Raw genomic sequence first — 7,548 nt, 5'->3', positions numbered from 1 at the left:
AAGTCACCTACTACAGGACAGGCCCAACAAGGAAAATAACAGAACACCACTGGCCATCACGTACAGCCCCCAGCTAAAACCTCTCCAGCACATCATCAATGATCTACAACCTATCTTGGAAAACGATCCCTCACTCTCACAGTCCTTGGGAGGCAGGCCAGTCCTCGCTTACAGACACCCCCAAACCTGAAGCAAATATTCACCAGCAACTACACACCACACCACAGAAACACTAACTCAGAAACCAATCCCTCGAGGTAACAAACCTCGTTGCCTACTCTGTCCCCATATCTACTCTAGCAACACCATCATAGGACCCAACCACAACAGCCACACCATCAGGGACTCATTCACCTGCACATCTACTAATGTGATATATGCCATCATATGCCAGCAATTGTTATGCAAACAAAGCCACACAGGATCGTTTCAGGGCACAAGACAAGATGTCACATTTATTATAACACAATTTAATTTATGGCCAATAACTAATATCTAATACCAATGTATATACACACACATCCAATGTTCTGCAGCAGCTAGATAGTTACCAGTCCTGAATGTAGCTTGAGTTCGTGGCTTGGGTTCGTAGCTTGTTGCAGCTAACTGTCCAAGAAAGCCAGGCACAAGGAAGAGCTGGGTCTCTGTTGGGCATGCACCAATGCCCTTCCATGTTGGCAGCAGAATGTTACCCTCCAAAGTCTTCCATCTCATCCATCCTTTTCGTAGGCTTTAGTTTGAATCCAGAGTCTATAGGTCTTGCTTTGTCACGCTGCCTCTGCGTTCAGTGTGATTGATCACCTATCAATTGCAGACATAACTTTCAGCCTAGGACCCGGCTTTGATGTTTCTTCAATTGTACTTTTGTCCTTTTCTTTTGAGGGTGGACTCCTCTTACTTTGTCAGGGCTGTTGTCTGCATCTTCAGCTGTTGGTGTTTACACTTTATTTCATCAGGACAGGCTGGGGCTGGAGGTTGATTCCATCATCTATAATACCTCATTCACACATCTAAACTATACTAATAAGATTACATCAGGGTTTTGCAAAATGAAGGCTGCAGCAGGGTTTACAAAATGGAATGAGCATTTTAAAATGGAGTTTGAGTTACAATATGGACAAGTATAAGGAATGGCAAACAGTGAGCAGAAGTTACAATGTGTAACAAACAGTGTAAGTTTCAGCGATTTAAGCAGCAATTGGATTGAAAGTGACAGAAAAGGACAAGGAACAGGAAGTCATTCCAGGATCACTTTGCTTCTGAGGCTAATGGGGAAGTACACAAGAGATAAGTGCCAATGCACCGATCTGTCCATGTGGCTGAGCTGCTCCCAGCCTAACTCTCCCTGTTCCAGGGGTGCCCCTTGATAACAGTCCTTCCAGGGAATCCTAGCCCTCCAACAGCAGTTCCACTGATCACAATACATCATTGACAGCATAGCCAACAGTGAAGCTGGCATAGAGGTAATCCCTGGCAGGAACCTCGCATCCGATGAAGTGAGCTGTAGCTCACTAAAGCTCATGCTCAAATAAATTGGTTAGTCTCTAAGGTGCCACAAGTACTCCTTTTCTTTTTGCGAATACAGACTAACACAGCTGTTACTCTGAAACCCCCTCAGGTTCACTCTCAGTGGGACAAGTCTCCTTGACTTCAATACCTCCTGGGAACAACCTCAGAGCCTTTAGCCCCCGTTTCACGCTGTCATGCTGGGAGCTCCCTGCAGTGAGTCCATCTGAATAGGATACCTGGGAAAGCCTTGCACACCCCCAAAGGGGAGCAATGCACCCCCCCTTCCTCAGTCAGCAGCAACTCTCAGCCAGCATTGTAAAAACAAAAGGGTTTATGAGTTGTTTGGAACACAGTGTAGAAAATTCTTTGTTAGCACAGAAAGCAGGAAGTTACAGCAAAGTTAATTTGGGTTAGTCCTGAGCCCAGCCGCTCTCTCTCCTGACCTAGTCCGGAAGCTCTGTACAGCAGCCCATGGCCCACCTGTTGCCTCTTGCCTCGCAAATTGCCCTAACCCTAAATATTGATGCTAATTCTAATCCTCACTATACCCTTGATGCTAACTCTAAACTGTAGCCTAACTCTCATCCTGTCATTACACCTTGCCCTAGGCTTAAATCTAACCCTAAATTTAATCTAACTCTATCCCATAACTCTAACCCTGACAGTAACCCCATCACTCCCCTTCACCATACTCCTTAACCTGACTCTAATTTCCTAAACTAGCTCTCAACCATATCCCCTACCAGCTATTGCTAACCCTACCCCAAAGCTTACCATTCCCCCCACCCTGAAGCTAACCTCAGTGCTAAACCTTCCCCTAGCCTGAAGGTAGGGACATTGTGGGTACAGACTGAATTTATGACAATGTCAGAGGGAACAAATACTTCTCCTCACATTTGAAAAATCTGCCAAAGAGGATCCTTGCAGATCAGAAAGGCAAATGAATCCCACGCTTGAGGAGCTGCCACAGAGAATGCTCTGCTGCCCACCCCATAACATCTAGCTGGGGCACAGACGTCAAGAGCACTGCAGCTGGGGAGCAGTGGGGACAAAAACCTTAATTGGCTTCAGGACTGAGCGTGATAAGTTTATGGAGGGATTGGTATGACTAGACTGCCTACAATGGTGTGTAGCCGATCTGCAACAGCTAGCGGCAAAGATCTCCAACAGCTGCTGATGGGATACTAGATGGAGAGGGCTCTGAGTTACTACAGATAATTCTTTCCCAGGAGGCTGACTGCAGGGTCTTGCCCACATGCCTAACTGATTGCTATATTTGGGGTCATGAAGGAATTTTCTCCCAGGTCAGATTGGCAGAGACCCTGGGGTTTGTGTCTTCCTCTGCAACATGGGCAGGGATCACTTGCTGGTTTGAACTAGAGTAAATGGTGGATTCTCTGTAACTTGAAGTCTTTAAATCATGATTTGAGGACTTCAGAGTAACTCAGCCAGGGGTTAGGGGTTTATTATGAGAGTGGCTGGGTGACGTTCTGTGCAGGAGGTCAGACTCCATGATCATGATGGTTCCTTCTGGCCTTAAAGTCTATAAGCTGAGTGGAATTAATGCACAGAGAGTGAGGCAGTCTCCGAGGTAGCCAGGTCCCAAAAAGCCATTTTGGGCTTTCTAGATAATTATCAGCTCCTGGAACTACACCTGGAACTAGATGGGAAGCCAGAGGAAAGAGCCCAGGAGTTGTGCACTCATGGCCACCACACTCATTTTAACCCTACGTGGACATTTGGCACTAGTTGCAGCTTCTGAATTTTCTCCCAAGGAAGCTGTAAGCAGAATAAACTGCAATATTTCATCTTGCAGAGAACAAAGGTTACTTCATTTCCTGAAAAATCTGGACCAGTGACCTATACCAAGTGGTGAGCAGTTGAGTGAGCACAGCTCAGAGTGAGGTTTTATTTCCGTCTGCTCTGTGGATAAGCTAGCTCAGATCTATTAAATTCTCTGTGGCACTGGGGACAATTCTGAAGCAGAAAGGGGAAAATGGGCTTTCTTTTTTTGTTTGTGTCACTCAGGCTTACTGATGGATGTCCTGAATGTGCTGGGGGAGGACTGCTTGGCAGCAACCTTTTTGTAACGGTCACCAAGCTTCAGGCCCTATGGCTGAGTTTTCACAGGTGCCAGGGTATGACTTCAGCTGGGTAGTAGAATCCTTGCCCCCATGCCAGTCTTATACAGGAGGGTGGTCTTGGTGTTTGATCCTTTCCACATTGGGCAGGGATCCCATATCTTAGCCTTTCCAATCTCACTGTGTGCTGAAGACAGGGAGATGGGAGAAAGGAGCCCACTGGCTCCACCAGAAGATTCATAGGGTAAGACAGAGCTGGAATCAGGGGGTTTGATGAAGGGCAGGGTGGCAGCAACACCTAAAGGAAGGGAGGTGGGAAAGGGGGCAGTACATCAGGCAGGGGCACATGGGAGAATGGGGACATCAGCCATCCCAGGGGAGCTGGGTTGTGTAGGAGCCTCAGTGGCCAGGCCCTGAGCACTCCGGTGAAGGGACAGAATGGCAACATCTCCACCCCTCACACATGGGGATGGGGAAAGCGGGAGGAACCAGAAAAGGCTGGGAGCTCAGCCTGCTACAACTGCTGGGGGAATGGACTGTCCATCAGCCTGGGCAGCAGCTCTGATTGGCTGTCTGTTTTCATAAGGCAGGGCAATGGGGAAAGGTAGCCTATCAGACAGGGGTTCCCTGCAGGCCCCAGAGTTGATGGCTCTGAACTGCATGGGGCCTGAGGCATGGCATGGTGCTCAGCCCAGAGCTTTGGGGGCCTGCTAGGTAACTTGGGCCCAGGCTTTTGGGCACCTTGAAGATGCAGACCAAAATCTCTGCCCCCAGGCCTGCCCCCGTCCTTAGACCCCATGCCCCACCCCCAGACTCCTGCCCCCCATCCACTTGCCCCTATACCCAGGCCTAGGGTGACCAGACAGCAAGTATGAAAAATCGGGATGGGCATGGGGGATAATAGGTGCCTATATAAGACAAAGCCTCAAGTATTGGGACTGTCCCTCTAAAATCAGGACATATGGTTACCCTACCAGGCCTGTACTGCCAGGCCCTATGCTGCACTGCCCAGTCCTGTGCCACCCCCCCATCCCCTAGGCTGTGCCTCCCTGACCCTGTGCCCCCTAGCCCCGTGCCCCCCATCCCTGAACCCCTGGGCCCGTGGCCCCATCCCTGTGCTGTACCACTTGGGGTGCAGGCCCTGGGCCCGTGCCCCCGATTTCCTAGTCCCTAGGTCGCACCCCCGGACCCGTGTCCTGGGCTCCCCCATCCCTTAGGCCGCGTACACAGGCTCCCTAGTCCCTGGGCCGCACCCCCGTCTCTAGGCATTTCTCTCTCTAGGACCCAGTAATGTAGGAGCGGGTCGGAGGTGAGAGTGACACACGTCTCAGCCAATAGGAATGCGTTCCAGTGGTTGGGGGCGGAGCGACATGTCGAGTCGGGCCAATGGTAGCCGCTGTCGTGCCCCACCTCACCGAGGTGGCCTCTCCCGAGTCCGGACGCCGGAGGGAGTGAGCGGCCCGGCTCGGCTCGGCCTGGCCTGGCCTGGCTCGGCTCGCGGAGCCGGTAGCGTGACCGGCCGCCAGGTGAGGGGACCCTGGGGCCGAGCGGGCCGGAAGGACGGCAGCGGGGTGGGGCGGCTCCTGGTGCCTGGGGAGGTGTCACGGCTCGCGGGGAGCGGAGTAGGGGGAGGCGGGGGGCGTCGTGGCTCGGGGGAGGAGCGGAGTCGCGGGGGGGGTCACAGCTCTGGGGGGAGAGGCGTGGGGCGGGTCACGGCTCGCGGGGGAGAAGTTGGGGGGTCAAGTCTCGGGAGGAAGCAGAGTCGGGGGATCACGGCTCTGGGGGGAGGGGAGAGGCGTGGGAGGGGTCTTGGGTCGGGCGGAGGGGAAAGCTGTGGGGGGGTCACGGCTCGGGGGGAAGCGGTGTGTGGGGGGGTCACGGCTCGGGGGGAAGCGGTGTGTGGGGGGGTCACGGCTCGGGGGAGAGGTGGGGGAGGGGAAAGGTGTGGGGGGGTCACGGCTCGGGGGGAAGCAGAGTCGGGGGATCACGGCTCGGGGGAGGAGGGAAGAGGCGTGGGGGGGGTCTTGGGTCGGCGGGGAGGGGAAAGATGTGAGGGGGTCACGGCTCGGGGAGAAACAGAGTCGGGGATCACGGCTCTGGGGGGAGGGGAGAGGCGTGGGAGGGTCTTGGCTCGGGGGGGGGAGAGGCGTGGGGTGGGGGTGGGGTCATAGCCAAGTGTACCCAGTTGGGTGTGGCTGGGTCTGGGAATTCCGATTTGGCTCCTTAGACGGAGCAGCCTGGCCCGGGGTGCAGTAGAGCCCCAGTCCCCGGACTCCTTGGCTCAGGGCTTAGAGGCCATTAGTGTGAGGCCTAGAGTTCCCCGTTCCAGTGGAGAAGGTATTTAGCTCCCACCCCCGCTTTCCGCTCCCCACCCATTGTGCTCCTTTTCTCAGGTGAAGGGCTCTGCGAGGGCTGAGGTGTGTGCTGCCACTCTCCCTGCTCTCCTTTGGATCTAGCTTGCCTGCCATGCGGTATCTATAGATGCCTCTGTACTATCCTGTCTGGCTGTGCAGAAGAAAAGTCCAGAGATCCCTGTGGGATGGTGGGTTGTCTCTCCTTGTGAGCTGGGGATAACATTCTTCTCCTCTGTTCATGAGCTCCTATCTCTGTTGTCTCACCCACCAAATCTGTGGTTTTTGTTTTGCTGTTTTTGTTTGTTCCCTTTCTCTGTTTTTCTTTGCTGAAGGGGCTTTGTGCAGATCCTGGATTTGCACACGTCCGAGTCCATGTGTAATGTAGCTACATAATTGTGCTCTATCTTTAGCTTTCATTTAAAAACAAATTCTCCACCCAAGATGAGCGAGTGACATCTGCCTCAGCCCACAGTTATTCTGATGCTATAGGAGAGGTGTGAAGTGTTCCCTTCCCTTATCTGGGTGGGGGATGGACCTGAAACCTAGTGATGGCAGCTTAAATGTAAACATTGTTAACTGTTTCTCTGCCACTTAATGTACTTAGAGAGATTGTCTGCTGCAGTGAAAGATATTTGGGTAGGGAGGAGTCTAGTGCAGAAACTGCTTATTATTGAGATGAGAAACTAGAAGTTGCAACCCCTCAGAGTTACTCCTTTCAGACCTTTCTCACAAGAGGCAGGGAATGAAGGGCTGCATCTCCTCCCACATGCTAGAGGCATCCCCAAACATGTTTTACAAAGCAGTTTTTATTGGTAATATCAAAATAATGCTGCAAACTAAAAACTTGGTGGTGATGTAAAATAGTAATATATTTTTAAGAAACAGGAGGAGGATGCTATACTGATTGTATTTTCATATTGAATTAACTAGAAACCTCAGTTGTACATTTGTATGAATCTGCCCCAGAGTGTCCAGGGTGCAACGCCAGTCTGCCCTGCAAACCAAGGGGCCGTGTTTCTAAGGTGGTTGGATGTGAGGCTCCTCTCCTGCAAACTTCAGGAGGTCTGCAGTGCTGTAGTTGGCAGAGAATTAGAAAAGCAGTAGATGAGGGAAGAATGGATAGACCAAAGAAAATCCCACAGTTCCACCCCTTATGAGTTCACTGTGTAAATCTTTGTGACTAAAGTAGCTTTAGCTATGGGGCGCATGCTTGTCTTTATTCCCTCTATGCACCCTGCATCTTTAGCAGTTGAGGAGGATAGTTGTGATGGGAAGAGAACTTGGGGAGGGTCTTTGCTGCATGAATCTAGGGTTTCTAACACATTATTTAGGTCTAACATGTTGCTTGGGGATACAGGGTCTGAGTCATCTTAGAGGGGCCATAATGGACCCATGTTACCAGGAAACCCCATCCCAGACTGTAAAGTGTAAGTACTGTGGTCTGCTGTCAAGGGTCCAGAAGGTGGGAGTCGGGAGGCCTGGGTTCTAATCCTGCATCTGCAAAAGCCTAACTATATGTGTGACTTTTGTTAAGTAATGTGAGTTCCATGGCTGAAAGAGGGAAGAGAGAGAAGGGATGGTTTGATGTTTAGGGGCATGGGACT

General features: G+C 51.6%; 1 protein-coding gene across 4 annotated transcripts in view; it reads left to right on the top strand.

Moving 5' to 3' along the window:
• The first annotated feature begins 5,000 nt into the window (after nt 1–5,000).
• Nucleotides 5,001–7,548, top strand: part of ZDHHC9 (zDHHC palmitoyltransferase 9) — a 39,147-nt gene continuing 36,599 nt past the window's right edge. For 2 of the 4 annotated variants that reach the window (XM_073360630.1, XM_073360634.1), the window contains exon 1: nt 5,001–5,116. The gene's annotated coding sequence lies outside the window, so the exon portion shown is untranslated. Of the gene's footprint in view, nt 5,117–5,983; nt 6,133–7,301; nt 7,372–7,548 lie in introns of all 4 variants that reach the window. The other 2 variants (XM_073360632.1, XM_073360631.1) reach the window with 2 other exon arrangements.

The sequence above is a fragment of the Lepidochelys kempii genome, chromosome 9, assembly GCF_965140265.1.
Source record: "Lepidochelys kempii isolate rLepKem1 chromosome 9, rLepKem1.hap2, whole genome shotgun sequence".
Lineage (NCBI taxonomy): Eukaryota > Metazoa > Chordata > Testudines > Cheloniidae > Lepidochelys > Lepidochelys kempii.
The sequence above is the reverse complement of the archived record's forward strand: the minus strand, read 5'-3'. Positions and strand labels throughout refer to the sequence as shown.